General features: G+C 37.7%; 1 long non-coding RNA gene across 2 annotated transcripts in view; it reads left to right on the forward strand.

The window, feature by feature from the left end:
• Positions 1–19,171, forward strand: part of LOC142414318 (uncharacterized) — a 185,106-nt gene that overhangs the window by 29,023 nt on the left and 136,912 nt on the right. The window contains exon 1 of one of the 2 annotated variants that reach the window (XR_012777018.1): positions 420–468. The exons of the other annotated variant lie outside the window; for it this stretch is intronic. This is a non-coding gene — a long non-coding RNA (uncharacterized LOC142414318). Of the gene's footprint in view, positions 1–419; positions 469–19,171 lie in introns of those variants that run through there. 2 annotated transcript variants of the gene reach the window in all.

Consider the following 19,171-nt stretch of genomic DNA (forward strand, 5'->3'; position numbering starts at 1 on the left):
TTTTCCGTTTCTATTCTACCATCAGTTAGAAAAGGAAAGCCTCTTTGCTTGAGCTGAAAGAGGTGGAGCTCTCTCATCACTTCCATCTTCTGGGCCTTATTTTTATTCATCTATGATAAGCTATGAGGATCTCCTTATGCTCACTTACGGTCAGCCTGTTGAGCATAACAACATAACTGCAGAACTATCAGTACCATCAAATTCAAGACTCCTTCACAGTTTGTATGTGGTGTCCTTTAGATTTTAGTTAAGAATATGTTCTTTATACAGCTTCAGTTTCTGACATCTTCCTGACTATTCATTTCCCTCTATGAAAGCAATTAACTTCTAATCATGGTGTGTGGGGGTTTTTTGTTGTGGGGTTTTTGGGTTTTTTCTTTTTTTTTCAGATGTAGGTAATTATTTTATGGTAATATCTGACAGGGGTTTGGTAAAAAGGCTGAGATGCTACTGGAGATCCTACATCAGGTAAGTAATGATGTCTTGTTGGCTAAAATTTCTGATACTATGGAAACTAAGTAAGTCTGAAGCGTCATTATTTTTATTTTTACTTCTTGGAATGTATTTACTGCTTGCTTTCCCATGCAGTTTGCCAGCAACTTTTTTGCATGACTGCCAGCAATATGGAGACTGCAAGAGTCTACAATTGCTTTTGCCTTCCTTTCAGAAATCCATGAAACACATTTCACATCCTTGTAGGGAAGATGTTTCTGTCTCTAAACAGGGATTGGAGGAGGTGAAATACAGGGGGAAGCACAGTTCTTTTCCTTCCTCTTCTTGGATATGTAGCACTCCTTTATTGGTTCTTCTCCAGGATGCACTCCTCAAGGAGAGCTCCCCCTTCTCTGTTGCAGTGAGGGTCAGCTGCTCCCTCAGGGAGGAGGAAGCCAAGGGTGGTCAGAACAGAGGCCAGGCAGTAACTTCACTGATAGGGCAAAGTCAATACAGCACCTGAGCCAGGAAAGTGCAACAGGGTGGTGGCAGTAACAGGTCCTATTGATAGACCAGTGATGACCAAGGCAAAAGCAAAGTAACAAGTCAAGTCGAAACCCAGTCTGGGAAAGTCAAGCAACAATTTAGGTGTAGGTCTGGGAAAAAGTACACCTACAGCGTACCTCAGGCATGAGCTTAAATGAGGCTACTGAGGCCATGGGCAGGGGTGTGTGGAGGCCCCAGGTGGGGCAATTAAGGTCTATTAGCGCACTCAAGGCTGAGACAGAGCTTTGTTGTTTACAATTCAATCTGCATTTCTCCTGCTTTGTCCAGCCATTGGAATCTTTTTTTCTCTGCCACCAAAAATGAACTTACACAGTGTCTCTGCACTTCCCTATTTGTCCTCTACTCCTCAGCTCTGCCTTTCTTCACTGGTCTAAGACTTTTAATGCAAAGTGACAGCAAGAACAGTAAAACCTTGTTATAATGTCACTTGAGGTTTGGATAGAAAACAACATTTATTTTAACAAATCCATGACCCCATAGCAATTTTGCTGTTGGCGCTGTGCTGCATACCATGGCTACTTGGAACTTCATAGCCCCAGCAAAGACATTCCTACTTCCCAACCATGACTGGTTCCTCAAGAAAGACTAGAGTATTTCTCTTATTTGCTGAAGGAATGAAGTTTACGACACACAGCTGAACCCATCTGATACTCTCCAGTAGAAGGCAGGGGTCCATGTGCACTCAATCAAAAGCATTTTAATAAATCATAGCCAAAGGTGGGGGGGAAGAGGGCAGGACAGACAGGAAATACGTATGTTAACATTCATTTGAAATGATTGTTGCTGATAAAGGCATCCTGCTGGCTCTCGTACTTTGTTGGATAGTAAAGCAAGGTCACAGAGCACTAGGGAAAAGAGAAAATCTGTGATATGAGAATCATGGACGTTATAGGCAAGGAACAATATTATTAGGAATTGAACTGAACAATGGCAAGGACTGCATATTAGCCTGTGTTTTGCTAGTGCTGTCACTGGCTGTTCAAAACAAGGCTTTGCAGTCTTTTATATAAAAACCTCTAATAAAGTGATTTTTTCCATATGATATGTGACTAAGTAGGTTAAATTATGACATAAGCATACAACTTGACTTTAAAATACCTACATTTTTGCCTCTATAGTGCTGCAGAAGAGAAAAATCTTTGAATTGAAATGAAAAAAAATGAATAGAACTAAAATTGTGTCATCTCCCCCCCTCGCCCCCAACTCAGCACTAGCTTCCTGAGGAAACACACTCAAGAACAGCCCAGCTTAATTCTATGACTTCTGTTCCAGTGGCACTGTAAAAATGGCATTTGTATGACGCTGTTTAGTCATATATTGGTGTTTTCAAGTTATTGTCTTCCTATAAAAGAAAACTGCATCTTTGAGATGTTTTTATTAACGCTAAATACTAGTGCTATAGCATCTGATCAACTTCTTTTTCTCCACTTAGGGAAAGTCTGCCTTATTTACAGCTATTGAGCCAGTTAGCTCCCACCTCTACCAAAAAATAATCAAGAAGTACATGTATGCCTATGAGACACAATGTACTAGGGGGCATAAAAATGTACATCCTCATTATGAGTTTCTCTAGTTTCCTTGAGAAAAAAGCTTCCAAGTTTAGATCTACTTAAATAAACTTTAGAGTTGAGGACTAGTTGTGTAACCACAAAGCCTGTGGGCTGCTTTCATTTTTTGAGGGTTTTGGAAGTGTGGAGTGTATGTACTAGACCACACCATAAATTTTTCCATTGGCAATCACCTGTCAATAATCCTTGCAAGGTATTAGCTTAAGGTGGAATGGAACAGGACATATATAAATGTAAAATATTAATGGCAGGTGCAGACCTGAGCTTACGAGAGGCAGAGGGATGTGGTGCACCTTAAGACAAACCAAGCCATGTGATGGCACGTCCAACTGATCACTACTAGTAGGAAGAGCACATGAGGTAAATTGGCACTTGAGTTAGGCAAAGACATTATAATTAGTCACTCATTCTGACCTTAGAAATTGTGAATATCTGTAAATCTTATATATATTGTTTTCATATGTTCCTGGTGCCAAACTGCATGGAAGTAATTCATTCACCTCAGGAGCTTTTTTAGCCAAACTAATTGGCTAGATTGGAATATGGCAAATATAAAATCTTTAAATGGTAGTAATTTTGATCCCAAGATAAAAACCCTGTTAATGAAGGTCTTTATCTTTTGTTTTGATCAAACTGTGTGGTCACTGTACCTATTCAGAGGAAAAGGAGCTCTATGGGATGTGTGCAGCAATCTGCTTGTATAGATCAGAATGCACAAATAGGGGCTAAAAAATGAATGTGATGGCCACCTAAACTATGCATGCCTTTTAGTGAGAATGACGTCTGTTTATATGATTGATGGCTTATGTTTGTTATCCTACTTCAGGTAAAACATTTGCTGCAAGCAGGATTTCTGCAAAAACTTTAGGACTGAGCCTTAAAAAGGAATTTGCTTTTTGAATAATTTCTTTCTTTCTCTCTTTCTTTCTTTGAGTGAACATAAAAGGGTCCACAGAGCAGTGGTGTATAAAGACAAAGTCAGGCTGAGTATTACATCTTACCAGTGATACACAAGTGTTAGTCAAATGGAGAGATGACAGTGGAATAAGGAAACAATTAAACTTCAATAAAAGAAAATGAGGAATAACGTTCCAGTCAGATCTAATCACATTATGTATAGCATAACTTTCAAATTGGAAGTCCATAAAACCCAACCACACCTCAGCCAGTTTGTCTGGCATCCGTCCTGTATAATAAGCCAGAGGTTCCTCGTGGCACAACTCCAAGGCAGTTTGAAACCATGTCTGCAGTGGGGATGGCACTGAGCCATGTTTCCAAAGAGGCAGAATAATTTTTCTGGTGGGAAAGGTCAGACAGTACAGAGCCATGAGGGATGAGATTCCCTTTTTCAGCTTTTTCTCCATTCTTATTCCTCCAAATATATTTCTTTTAATAGTAAAATTAATTCACAAACAGAAAACCTGCCATTAAGCAATATTAAAGATCCATTTAAACTGATAGGCAGCAGGAAATCCAGAACCCAGGCAACCTGGCTTGTATCATTATAAAACTTAGCAAAGAATTTGATAGGTTGCTGATTACCTTTCCCCTGTCCTGTAAGTCTCTTCCCCAACAAACTTTTTAGACTCTTACCTAATACAGATAAAAAGAGAATGTACTGGATACTCATTCCCATGTTCTATATTTCATATGTGCAACGCATGCATTAATGTAGTAGTTAATTTACATTTATCTTCCATTTTAAATAATAATCTTATTCATAATGCATAAATGGATTCCATATGCTACCAGACAAATCATTCCTAATTTTCATTATGGAAGCACATATGGGAACTGTGCTCACCCAGGTTAAAATCCTGGCTCCATTGAAGTCAATGGCAAATTTCCCACTAATTTTGCAAAGGCCAAGATTTCACCCTTGATGTTCAGCCACCCTAATAATACAAAGAGCCAATGTTGAGAAATAGCATCCTGTCCTCTTGTTCTCTCTTCGCATACCTCAAGATAAGTTTGAGTAAGAACTGAGTTATCGCTGATTTAATGTAATCCATTCCTCTGAGTTTTCTAGTTTGCATTAAGTTCTTTTCTTGGGGTGAAAGGGATACAGATTTACAGTTATGGTAGCCACACAGTTGTCTGCAAATGTTAGCAGTGCCAGTTATTTCAGAGACTTTGCAGAGAGAAGTGGAGAAGATCACTGGTAAATGACACAAGAACTAGCATGCACTGGAGAGGAAGGGCAATATGGAGCTTTCCAGTGGTAAGAAACATGTCTTAGGGAAATTGGGTCTGTGGCATCTTTTGTCACAGTCTATGGGTCATGATTGGATCTGGTCCAACAGAAAATTGTATTTGATCCATTGCTCTTTCTATGTGGCCCTTCTTGGAACTCTTCGGATGTGTAGCAAGTGGATTACAGGCAGCTGAATTGTTCTTGCAATCTGATTTCTTTCCCAGGGGCCCTAACATACTTCTCTATAATGCGAAAGGAAATGCCCTCCTCGTGTGGCTAAAATGCAGTCCACCATGGGATGGATGCATGTCCAGTCATTTGTCATCAGTGCAAATGCTTGGACGTTATAGCAATGCTCACATGATGAGCATTGCGCAAACAGTCCATGTTGTTTGAAAGAAGGTATCTCTTGCGGAGCAGAGATAGAATCCTTGTACTTTGGTTGCACTCGATGAGAACCAGAATAAAGCTCGAATTCCTCTTAATTTCTGTGTTGGATTTACAGTACTCCAACATTCCTTCTTGCACATAGACATGGGATGCGCATTGAGAGGAACTTTAGTGAAACTGGCTGGATCACTATATTTTATCTTGAGTTGGATGGAGCTTAATATCAGCCATTCCAGAAGTGGATGGCTGATTTCCAAGACTGACCTTGATTCAAATTCAAGCATCCCTAAAATTCACACAAGTTGAGCCTCTGGAAACTTTTTGCATATTGAGTTTTTTAAATATATATGACAATAACCTCAATTTTTTTACCAGAGCTAGGAAGTAACTGACATTCTGGCTCACAGAACAAATGAAGATATTTTATTTAACATGTACACACTTTAAAAAGTGTTCACAAATTAAAAATAAACATCGGTTTGAGATGAAAAATAAACAATTTCTAGTTAGAAACTGGAAAGATGTTTTGAGTTTTCTGTTCTTTTTGCTCCCTTTTTTGACCATAAATATTAGTCTGGTTCAACTAAGATTCTTGAAGCATTCTGCTTAAATTGTAGTTTTGACAAATCAATTTATGATTTGAATTTATGAAAACATGTCACACAGCCTAATTACTTGTTAAGATCCATTGTTTTGGAGTCCTTTCACTAGAAAAAATTGCTCATTAAGCTAATCAGCCAAGTTCTTGGCTGGTGCAAATCTGAGCATCTCTACTAGTGTTCCTGGCAAGATCTCTGAAGTCATCACCATCACATCACTGTCTGCTGAAGCAGACATTTTCCATGTGTAAGGACTACGAGATTAAGCATCATGTAATATGTGAGAAGCTGGTTAATAAAGAGCTGGAACAATAAATTATATTAATAACTTCAATTTTAGCTAATTTGTCTCTGCAAGGTATTATTCCATTTTATTTTGCCTGCATTTTTATTTTCAGTACTAGGACATGACAAGTTGTGAATTATGATCTATTCATTCATACCCAGTTTCAACACAACTGGGTGTGAATTAATACTCCATAATTCATATAGTGGAGTGTCTTATTACAATTATAAAATTTTATTAGAAAATGTTTTTTAATATTTATATTGTTAATTAAATGATGATGAGTCTCATAAATTCTGAACAATGAATTATGTTGTGTTAGGCACTATTCAGATTTCATATGTTAGCCAATCAAGGTACACAGAGTTCTCTATTATTTAATATACTATATAATAATGTCAGGCTATGAGATTTTTCTTTAGTATGTGGAATTTCTTATTCAGATGGACTTTACCAGAAAATTTTCATTACTAATTTTTAAACATAGGGGTCAGCGATGTAGGAAAGAGCATTTAACTTTTCATTTAAAAGGTAAGAAAACCTCAGGTCACATAAACCTTGGGCAATTAAGCAGTGTTGTTTTTGAGGGCAACAGCAGTCTCTCCTGTCTGCTAACTTTCCTAAAGCACTTTAATCTCTTCGCTATTTTGGATCTAGCTCTGCATTTCATCTCCTCATTGTGAAAGCCTCATTCCAGGTCTCTTTGTGAAAGCACTTAAACATGTGCTTAAAGTCAAACATATGCTTCAGTGTGTCCTAAATTAAAGTGAGATCTGTAGTACTCTCAGGCATATAGAAATTGAAGATGAGATGCATAGGGGGAATTGTAATTCAAGATAGATGTGGATTACATGACATTACTACGATAAAGATATCCCAATTCTGATTGTTACTCATGAAATCAAAACCATGCCATCTACATAAATTATATGGAAAGACGCAGCAGCCAGAGTGAGTTAGATAAAAAGGTGACTTGTTCAGTAAAAAAAAGTGACCATCTTTGCATGATATAAACAATAGGAAATAATTTAGACCCATTCTGTATCTATGTAAACATTTTTTTTTTAAATTATCATACATTTTTCTAATTGGTTTCTATGAGAATTTAGCTTTGAATTTAATTGTACAAGGTTCTGGATTAATTTAATGCCCATAGAAGTTAAATTACTTTGAGTCAGGTGAAGTGAAGAACTGCAGAGATGTACCAATAATTCATCTCCTCCCCAGCCTTTGAAATTCTTTGATTACAGATGGTGTAAAGGCCCAGTCCCAGGTAGAGATTCTCTGTGCAGGGAATGCAGGGCTGAGTCCTTTAAAGCAATGATTATGTGTGGCAGCATTCTTCCCTGTCAGGTGTTGCTGTTGTGAGAGTGCAGCCAGAGTTGCCTACTGCTGCTTTATTAATAATGGAACGCTCACAGAAATTCCATGCAAAATTGATTTTTGAACAGTATATAAGAATCTAATATGAAGTCTTAAAATGTCATTGAAAAATCTGCTTGTAATTTACTTTGCCTGTAAGAACTTACTGCCCCACTATAAAGAATTTTACTGTATTTCTCTCCATTAAACAACAATTTTTTGCATATTTGTTCAGCCTTCTTGCTGTGACATGCCACTGTGAGCTGGTAGATATTTAAAACCATACGTGGGCTCTGTTTCTTTTGTTGCCTTATTCAAATGGCAAGTGGAGATATTTTCATCACAGTGCAGGTGAACAGTGTTAATGGTTCATTATCTAATGCCGAATGTTAACTGATGAATTGCAAATGTACTGTTTGGAAAAGAGTGAACATGCTTCTGTGGCTGCAAAAATTGTTCTTGTTCTTTTTTTAAGCTTTGAAAAAAACACTGTCAAGTACAGAGCAAAGATTCCTGGGGTTGAGGCCCAGGACAGGAGAATGGGAGAGCTTCATTTTAATTGTTTTGGGTCCAAAGCTTTCTTTGTGACTTGAATTATTTTACTAAGCACTTGATTTAACCTTCCATTCACTGACCCAAAACTTTATCAATATAATTGCAGGTGTAACTTTACCTACAACCCTTAATGATGCCACTGATTAATAATACGCATACACAAATAACCTCTAGGAACTTGTAGCAGTTTTAAAAGGCTGAAGATATTTTTCTGCCTCATTTCTTTATTTCAAAAATAGACCTGAAAGTACCGTTGGGCAAAAAAAGGTATGTTCACTGATGTTTGCACAGATTCCACAAATATTCTCAAATGTGTGGCATTTTATTTTTTGTATGGGCAATTGAAGCTTTTTAGGTGACAGAACCCCAAGTGTATGGCCTCCTTGCTTAATACAGTGTTTCTGGTACTAAAGTACTGAGGAACAGCATTGCTAGAGCTTGTTTGTATTGCCGTTCACGCCTCTGCATCTGGGCTGTGGCTTTTGACTTCATTGTATCTGACAAACCTGTCAGGATTATGAAATTCCAGAACCGCTCCACATTAAAAGATCAAAGATGTGGTTCTGCCAATTAAACCTAAGAGTTTTATAGGAGTATGAAAGAAATTTTGACAACCCTGTCCAACATTTGCTAGTATTTGTAGGAGTTGAGAGATGGAGATTCCAAGAAGCTAAGTAATTTCTTATTTTCTAAAGTGTTTCCAACAGAAGGGTTGAAATTTAGTAACTTGGGAAAATATAGAAATTGCAAGAAAAGCTAGCTGGCTTTATATGCTACTTAACCATAGGTTCTTGATCAGCTGGAGGAAGTTGTTTATACTTTTGGATTAAAGCAGAACTTGAACTATGCATGGATTTCCAGTTGTTCTTCAGTCAGGGGTAGGCTTTAGCACTTGACCTGAAAAGAGTAGTTCAGAAATATATCATTCTGAAGCTCCACTTCAAAATCCTCTTATTCTGGGTATAAGCACAAAAATCAGCAAGCCCCTCCCCAAACAATTAAAATATACCTCTAAAATTAGTGGCTTCTAACCAGAAGAGCAAGACTTATCTTCCAGAAAATACTTACTACAGGAAACCTTTCCTAGTAGGTTTTGTAACTTTTACTATAATAATTTTGCAACTTGCATATAAACTCTTGGATAATGGCTAAGCAACCATCCAGCCTCTTTGATTGCTCCCACACCTGACCAGACTTTCCAGTCATGGAAGTACATTCAAACTTTGCTAAAAGCAGTAAGGAGAGGTCTAGATTTTCCCCATTGGGGATTGCTGCTGAGGTACACAGCTGGTGATGAGGAGGGGCAGTTGCTTTTAAACAGGAGGTTGGGTTGTTGGATACCAACTAACTAGTTAGTAATGAGTTTAGGAAAGTTATGAGAGAATACATATCTGGCAGAATAGTTTGCTGAGTAGCATTTCTCTATGGAGAATGAGGTAGTCAAGTAGATGTGAGGCCTGTGAAGGTGACAGGGCTTGGAGAGGGAAATACGTTATGAGAGCTGGTAGTTGGAAGTCAAAACTACTAGGTAGCTGAGGAGTAGAAATCCATAGCTAGTGTATGTTCCATAAAGTAATATATATTGCATGAAGACATGAAGATTGCTAAAATTTGGAGACACTGCCTTGATAAGCAAAGGCCACATTGGAGCTGAGTACGAAAAGGCAGCAGTACGTGAGGAGTTCTTTCTGAAATGAACTCCTCTTTCTGAAATTACCTCTATTAACCTGTGGTCTGTGCTGCAATATAATCCTTTCTCTGACATGTGGGCCAGGACATTGGGCTTGGTTTCTGCTTCTTCATCACCATTTAGTGCTAGTTAATAATGAAATAGGAGTGGGAATGCTACAACTTGTGAATAAATGTCATTTCACACTGCTAACAAAATTTGGGGGACTTGATAATCAGCAGCTATGGCTCAGTATTTTCTACAAACAGCTATGCCATGCAGATCTGTTTCTTGAGTTTCTGTAATAAATGGGATTTCTTTGTGAAACACAAAACTTAGCTTTCAGAGTATGTTGTTTCCTCTACATTTTTTCTGAGTATATTCCTGTCTATCAGAGAAAGCTCTTAACATTTCACACTTCTCCCCATTCCTTTGCTAGTATAATCTAGGAAAAAAGTAAGATGCATTGGACTGGAACTCAGGAGACTTGAGCTCCATTTTAATGTCTCCCACAGTCTTTTTTGACCTGGGCAAGTCACCCTCCTATGCCCACTTCTTACATGTACGTTGGGGAGAGTAATTATTTGCCTCAATTGCCTAAGTAGACCATGGGCCTTGGGAATCCAAGCTGTATGTAGACAGTAGCCAGTACAATGTTATCCTTATTTTAGGCGACACTTTTAATATCTCCTGTACCTAAAAATATGTAACAAAAATGCAAAGCTCTCTTAGAAATGATGAATCCCTTTCTGTCCTTTGTGAACAGTCTCATAAGAAATGTATGGAAGGTACAAGGGGAAAATATGGTGACTCTATGGAGTTCCACTATGAAAGCTTGAAAACACAGCTTGGGAGTTGAGACCTAGTGTTGATTACCTTTTACCCTGTCCATGAAAGCAGTAGCTGCTTTTGCAGAAAAGCAGTAATAAATGCCATGAAGTGCTTAGAAGGGATGACTATATGAATCTGTCTTGTATGAATACTGTTTGTTTCAACAGTAGGAACAAAAGTCTGAAACTTGGCAGGAAAAATATGGGCTGTGCATTGCTTCGTGCATCTCTTGGCTTCCTGCACTAAAAGAAATCATTTGGTAAAACTGAGCAGATCTGTTTTGCTTCCTACAATATTTGATGAGCAAGAAAACCTCTAATGTTTGGCTAATCTTTCAAAAACTTTATTGTGCTTTCACTGTTTAGGGAAATTTTTAAGTTAGCATTAGCATGAAAACCTACAGATGTTAGCTCTTTATCCTTTGTCTAAGATCAGATTTATCTGACTAACCAACATTAAAAATGTGTAAATTTGTGGCAAACACAATGAATCTTGAATATATTAAAGAAACAAACAGATGAACCATCTGGAAACAGGATGGAGATCTGAAATAACTATGCCAGTGGCACAATCCAAGCATAATCCCTGGCATAATTTACACAGAGCAACTGTATCAAGAGCCAGAAACTATTCTTTTAGAAGGCTGAGTTTAATAATGACTGCACATTATCATTCCACTTGCTGGGTAAATATTGACAAAGGAGTGGCGCATGCTGTAGAAATGTATCTACATCCTGCATTCCCTCTAGGGAAACTTCTGTATTCTGAATTTTCCCTACTATTTTTTTTTTCCTTTTGTCTTTCCTACCCCTTTCTCATCTAAAATGATTGCAGTACGTGTAGCTCTGCAACTACAGGAATCAGTTTGTTAACTTTGAAATTATTTTTGATATCTGATACATAAACACTATAACACATAACTGATTATGCACACAAATGCTTAATATTATGTAAAATAGGACAATTTGATAAGTGGAGAAAATTTGCACATCACCATTAAGTAGACCTTAATTTTGCCATACACTATTAAAGATTCACACATAATTCATCACCTTTTCTCTTTCTGCAATCACCTGAAAAAAATTCACATTGTCATGTAATCCCAGTGCAAACTACTCATGATGGAAAGTAGTAGGTTTTACTATTATGTGACTAACTAATGTGTTTCAGCTGGGTGCATTTTCCCATGGCACTGGAATATTTTGGCAGCCTGCAGTTTCATTGGTAGTGATCATGGAGCAACACAAAATAGATCTTGTATTCTTTACATCTTTACATTGCTGGCAAAGGTGAGACACCTCAACAAACAATGCATCTTGAAGAATGTTTGCAGGGTATTTTGAATTGTGAATATATTGCAAACCTGGATAGAAACTAGGTTGCAGTATATCTTTAAAAATGACTGATTTAAACCCATAACTAATGTATCTTGTAGGTTAGCATTAATTTGACTTGCTGAGTGGATGGAATTTATGGGTATAATGCATTGCACTAGGCAAATAAGAACATCCTCCTTCAGTAATAAAGGTGAGGGCAGGCTCCATACTGGCAAGCCAAGCACTGTCTTCAAAGCTTTAGCTATGTAATATCCGTCTTACTACTGTGGCACAGTGATGCAACACATTGCAAATGACCCCGTCAGGAAATACCATTCTGGTATTTGACTTCATGCTTAGATTTTTTGGATTTTTTAAGAATCTCCACTCTGCATTTGTCTCACCTACTTCAACACCATTCCCATTTTTCCCGTCTTTTTCTCCTTCCCACTTTTCTATTGTTTTTAACATCTTAGCTTTCTACTCCCCCACATATTTCAAATTACCTTATTTCAGAAGGTTTTATCACCTTCCTCCTCTTTTGTTCTCGTCTGACTGGGTTCTGTAACACATAACAGCAAGTAACATTAAAATACTTGTGCTAGTACTTACTAGTACGTCATGCAAGCACAATCAGAGCAAGTATAGGCTTTGCTCTGGAAAGCTTACAGCTTTAATTAGGCTTGCAATTTTAATTAGATTTCCAGAACAAACCTTGGAGATGGACATGGAGAAAAGGAAGAGATTTTCCACATTGGTAGCAGGCTTGGAAATGTTTTGTATGTGTTTTGTATATGTTTTGACTTATTACAGTACTTTGTCATTCTACTGGTACTTCTTTTGCTTCTACTCTTTCCATAGAGAAATTGGCCTCATTTTGCCTTTCAGGAAAAGATGACATGTTTATTGTGAAACCTCTTCTACAAAAGCAAGGGCTTGACTTACTGAAATGAAGTTCCATTACACTTGGACCTGAGCCTATACCAAAGGCCTAGGTGGGACTGTACTCAAATTATGAAGTGTTTGTCTGAAATGTAACCTATTTTGTAGCTTGATCCTTCCTCTTCAATAGGAGTTTGAGAACACGTTAAATAATCAGAATAAAATAAACTTGTTTCAGCCTGTGCAAATGGGTTGGATGATGATTTAAACAGGTAGATGAGATTTCCCTTCATTCGTGGGGAAGCTGTGTGTGTATATCCAAAGATAAAAGATGTGTTGAGTATTCTTTTTTTTTTTTCCCCTTTTTCTTTTTTTTCACTTTCAGGATTACTTTTTAGAGGCTGGCAAGTGTTTGCTCTTTCCAAAATCTGTGGAAATTATGATCTGTGTGTGTGCCTTCGCCTGTGAGGTCAGCCAAAGGATTTTGCCATTGCTGAGACAGATTTTTTTTAAGCTCTAAATATTCCAGATCCTATCAAATTTAAGAAAACTTGTATCTTGCAAGAATGACCCAGAGCTTTGTGAATCAAAACAACGCCTTCCCTCACTAATAATGGAAAACTTTTGGGGTTTTGGCAGCTGAGTTTTGTTTGCTTGGCATTTTGACCCCAAACACTCTTAAACCTAAACAATTACATCTACTCAAGTGAGCTAAATGAACATACTCAAGCAAATGAAGCTCCACAAATGCTTAAGAGCTTGCTGGCTAACTTTTCGAAAGATATGCTCTAGTTCAGCCACAAATTACTTGGCTAGACACTGGAATTGCTGGGTGAAATTCTATGGTCTGTGTTTTGCAGCACTTCAGACTAGATGATCACAGTGGTCCCTTCTGACCTTGAAATATGTGGATTGGGTGTTAACCTATGTTAGCGAAGCCAGAGTGAGGAACATAGGAATGTGGAGTTTTAGCACATGAAAGCTTGTTCAATTTTTAATTTTACTTTTAGCAAATCCCCTAATCAAAAGAAACAAGTTCTCTGGAAGCCCTAAAAAACTACTTGACAGTACTTAATCACTTGCCCAGGTCAGTGTTAAGGAAAAAAAAATGAGTTAATCAGGGGGATTTTTCTAACTGCCTTTCTGAGATTTTCTCAGTCTTCATATTGCCAATCCTTTAGGGACTCCTAATGTTACAGAACCTGCATGATCATAGCTGTAGCATTTACTTCGAGGGGCTTGTTTTAACAAACACAATATGTTTGAAATCAAACACAAAGAATATCCCTAGGATTTTCCATCTTTAATTTATTACTGTTTCTAGTTATAGATGGAGAAACTGAGCTTTTTTTTTCCATTAAAACAATTCAGTAATAGTGTTATTTCAAAGGAGAAGTTTTATATTGCTTTTGCCACGAGAAGGCTTATTCTGGAGTGCTTACTGGGCAGGCTTCAACAAGATTCTATCCTTTTTCCTGATGTGCAATGGCAAAATGTGTTTTTTAATTTTTATTTTGATACCCAAGGATTTTAAAGCACAATGCTTAAAAATAAATGGCTGGTACAACAGTTGCATTTGCTCCCTTTTATTGTGATAAGCATTTAATTGCAAGGGAATTGACATCTGTTGAGCTTCCAGTAGAAATTAAAGATACAGCTATATCTCAAGTTTGACATTGGCAACTATGCACGTAAGATCCCATTTCATATTTCTTGATAGTTGTGTATGTAAGCTCCCTTGTTATGTCGCTTATTTGTTTTCTGTAAGCTGAATTTTAGGAATATGTTGCAAAGGTAACTTCTGATTCTGTTGGCTGTTCTGATTTATTGGTTTTGAGGATGTTGCCTTTCTGATACCTCATCAAGCAAAGGTATAAGAGAGCCGATCACATCCTTGTTTCTTTCTCAGGCTTTTAACTGCTGTTTCTCTAAACTACTCAGAAGTGAGACGAATAGCATTGGTGTTGTGCAGGCTGAAAGGGTAAAAGTCCATCTCTGTTACACCGGTTTGAAATGCAGAGTAAAGAGTCATCTTTATTGTAATACAGTAGAGGATTGACTGCTCTTCTTGCATGGCTGTTCAAGTGGAAAGTGTATCCTTCCTCAGCTGCAACTACTGGGAGTTGTTAGGGTTTCGGTCTTTCTAATATGAATGCAGAATTCATTCTCAGTGTTTAACCATTTCTTTCTAGTTGGTGAACAGGACTGAATACCATGAATATAAAACTGCTAGCATGCGGGTAGTTTAGTTTAGTTTATCCAGAAGTGGTATCTCTTGGTGCACCTCTAGTCCTAGTTGCTCATGCTGATACTGATGGCTATTGTGTAATATCAGCTCACAATGAAATTCAAAAACATTGAAAAGCAGTCTGTCTAAAGCACTTCTGACAGCTTGTATCTTCTGGTTGGATGATTGGCTCACTTAAAGGCTGGACTTGATGTGGATTGTATTTCTGCAACATGAAAGACTTACTGCTTTTTCACATTTTACAATTTTTGTCAAGTAGGTTTTGGTGAAAAGAAAGTACTGCTGATTGTACAGTGATATACAGAAAGATAAAAAGTATGAGTTGTTATATTTTTACCTGCAGACTGTGGTGAGAAATGATAGGTGAGCTCATGGTCTCCATGTCATTTCACTGTAGCTCATCCCAATACAGGAATACTATGTCTTGGGCTACAAGAGAGCTCTCTAAATCAAGATGCTGTAGTCAAGACCATAAACCATGTATTTATTGATCAGAACCACACAGAACTGCTTGAAAAATCTGTCCTTGCATGCACTGAAGTCAATTTCTTCCTTGATCATTTCAAGGTCCAATTCAGGATGCTAAAAAGCACTATGCCTAAATGGAACAATAACCTAAAAACTCAGCCTAGATATAGTTGTTAGTTCCAGTAGGAAACAGCTGACATTAACCCTAAAACAGTGTTAGAATTTGTGGGTTTTTTTTTCCTTGATTCTTTTGCCCTATCCCATTTCTATTTAAAGGATGGAGTCATTGTAACTTTAACTTAACACCATGTAACTTAACAGTGGGGCAGTCACTGCACTACGCTTTCTGCAATATGTTCAGTAACAAACCGTTTCTGCATTTTATTAATGAATTTTTTCTAGAGTGTCCTTAGACACTTTCATACAACTCCTATGACTGTTTTCCATCAAACAGGAACTCAAATGACTTCTGCAGCTGCAATGGAAAGTTCCCATTATCCTTGATCAATACTAGACTTGAAAGGCTAACTTCTTTTTTCTTCTCTTTGATAAGCAAAAAAAGAGGATTCCCTAAAAGCTTTTAGGTTGTTACAACTGGTCCTCCACTGAGAAGGTAGTTGCATGTGTTCCACCTCCTTTCAGTTTGCCGGTTCCAGTATAACATCTGCTTGCTCTGGATTGTATATCAGCTAACCAGTTTCATCCAGGCCCAAATCTTGGCTAGATGTTGAGATAGACAGGAAACAACACAGTCTGAACCTAATGAAAAAAAGATGGGGGAGCTGCCAGGGGTATCCTGGTGACATTGCAGCCTGATCTTTTTGACCCTCTTTGGGGAGACAATGACAAACAAGTTAAATGAGAATGGTGACAAACTGAGAATCTTACTGTCTTCCTAAATGATCTGTTCATTTTCTCTTCGTTCCCTCTAGCTTTTTCATTTAGGTCTCACTGAGCTTGGAAGTTTCTCCCTCTTTTTGGAGGTGAGAAAAGGAATTTTCTAAATTCCTGCTGAATTTGCCTACTTAACATCCCTGATGGCTGGATCCTATTTTCCCTCTGATGTACTAGAAGAGGAATGTAATTAACTGCATTATCTCTGTGTAGGAGTTACATAAATCTACTTGGGAGAAGAAGACTCAATAAGGGGATAATTTCCTCCTTTGATATGTCTGACTCCTATTGATTTGAATGAAAATGTATGTGCATCTGAGGCACCATTTACATGGAGAAAGGCCTGAACTAAAATCTCTGGGTTGACCTACTAAATTAGGTGGAAGAACAGGAGACAAACTTTGCTTCCCATAAAGATCTCGTTTTGCAAATAGCTGGGAAGTACAGGAAAGTAAGTATTTTTTAAAGTGCATCATGTTAACAGATAGGCTAATTTTATGAATACCCATGAATTGATACAGTTAGACAAATCAAATACAGTAAATTCTTTATTATTGTAAACATCACAAAGAGTTTTCTTCCATCTCCCTATTTCAAGCATAAAGGAAAATGACTGTAGGAGCAAAAGTAGTGACAAATCATAGGCTATTGTATGTGGTGTTTTTAAAATTAAGAAGCAAGTAATCTCTTCAGTCTGCAACCCTTCACAAGAAATTAAGAAGAAACATTCTTAAAGTAACATCATGCTCTTGACATTCTGAGCGCTATTACTCATCACAAATTCTTAATTAAATCTGAGAGTGGCCATTTTTGCCATGTAACACACAAAAAACCCATGCCCTATCTGTTTTCATAAAGGAAAGCAGGTTGACATGAAAACTTTCCTCATCCTCTCTGAAATGAGAGAAGGCCCTGATGCAGGGATTGTGTGCAAGAGGTGTAAAACAGCTCTTAGTGCCATTTCTAGAACACACGCATTTTACAGAGGCCTTTCTGTTTCACTGCTGACAGAACCGGGAGAGGAGCCCATCATGCCGCTATGCAGAACAGCGGTGTGCCTTACTGCTCACCGCCAGGAATGGCCCCGTGCTGTTTGCTACTTCTACACTGTCTGCTCTCCTGCAAGAATCACCTTATCTGCTGGACCAATGAGACCATTAATGGGAACCCTGTAGTATGCCATCAGGAGCTCCACTTCTTGATCAATAGTTATTTACTTCTGAGAGGTCAGAGCTTGGCTAATATAGCTGAATAATTTTATTGATAGATAACATAACAATGAAAAATAAAGTTTAAAATAGAAGATGAATGAATTCAGCAGTTTCTTCGGGGATGAATATTATTATTTGAAAATTTTAATAGCTGGTGGAATGCTGAAAGGGCAGACAACAAAAGCATTGAATAATTGTCCTAGGACTATAATCAGACTTCCATTATTGACCTCTGCTAATATTCTACTGTAACTGTCTGCTAAATTGGTTCCTTGGGGCTTGAAATATACAGTGATGTTATGAGTTCCTATTGTAAATTGCCACACAGAAAAGTAGCAAGTCTCTGAAATAGTGCTAGCCCTAGTTTGATCAATACTCAATTCTAAGCAGTGCAAGAGGCAACTGTTGCCATAGAAACATTGATGTCACCGAGGTTGAACAGTGGCTCTTACAACAAATCATTTCCTTTGAGCAGTTGTAATTGACTATATGTACAGTTTGCTGTCACCTGAGACTATTTACATCAAGCCAGTAACAGCGCCGCATTAGTTATTCTGGGAGTAAGAGGGTTAGCTCTTCTTTTTGTGACCTTACAAATACCTAGGAGGATATTGCCATGGCAACCAGAGATATAACAGGATGAACATTAAGGTAGCTACATAATGCAGTGGCATTCGTTGGGAGCATGAGAGGTAGTTTTAATAAACTTTATCTAGCCATTGCATAATATAAACATTACGTTAGATATATCTCTGTCACAACTTCTGACTTCTAGAAATGTTACCTTTGGCATAGGTAAAACCAAGAATCTTTGAAACTGTCTGCAGAACTTAAATGCTGTCCATTTTGTACGGAGATGTTACAGAAACACATTTTTACAGGATTAGGGAATGAGTTTAGGATAGAGGGCCTTTTTCTGCTTTCAGATGTAATGGTGCACTTTGATCTGCAGGTAGTGCTCGTTTCAGAATGTGTCTGAATTGTTAAGGTCCATTTTCTCAGTTAGCTAGGTATTATTTACATGTATTTTTTAAACCCAAAGTCAGCCACGTGCTTAAATACTTTTGTGCCCTCATATCACAATCTTTTACCTCAATGGAGGTTTTAAAGTAGGCGCTGTATAAGCTCCTTTAGTGCTTCCCCCGTTGCATCTGCCTTTGTTCTCTGAATGATTCCTCTGGAGCCAGTGGAACGTCATTGTGCCCTGCAATGCTTGGTAGTTCCATGGAGGGGTGAGATCGGGTTGTAAAGCACCTGCAGTGTCCAGCAGCACCCAAGCAGTTAAAAGGAAAACCTCAGTAATGCCTAACTTAGAAGCTCTCTAAATGCAAATCAATGACCTTGCCATGAAAATATATATTATAGCACTTTTAAAAAGAGTGGTATCTGATATGATACCATAATTACCCAAACCTGCTACATTCTGTAGTGTAAATACAAATTTAGTGACCTGTCAGTCACATAGACCAACATTCTCTGGTACATCAATAATAAAAATACTGTGCATCTACAAGCTACCAAATTTCAGACGTAAATAGCTAGCCCCCATATGCCTATAATTGCATGTATATACACTGGTTTTGTGTTTCATACTGCAAAAATGTAAAATTAATATGATTGCTTATTCTAATGGTATGATATATAGGCTTAATGGCCTCATATACTTGTAACTATTGAGGAAATAGATTAAGTTATGGGG

The sequence above is a fragment of the Mycteria americana genome, chromosome 9, assembly GCF_035582795.1.
Source record: "Mycteria americana isolate JAX WOST 10 ecotype Jacksonville Zoo and Gardens chromosome 9, USCA_MyAme_1.0, whole genome shotgun sequence".
NCBI lineage: Eukaryota > Metazoa > Chordata > Aves > Ciconiiformes > Ciconiidae > Mycteria > Mycteria americana.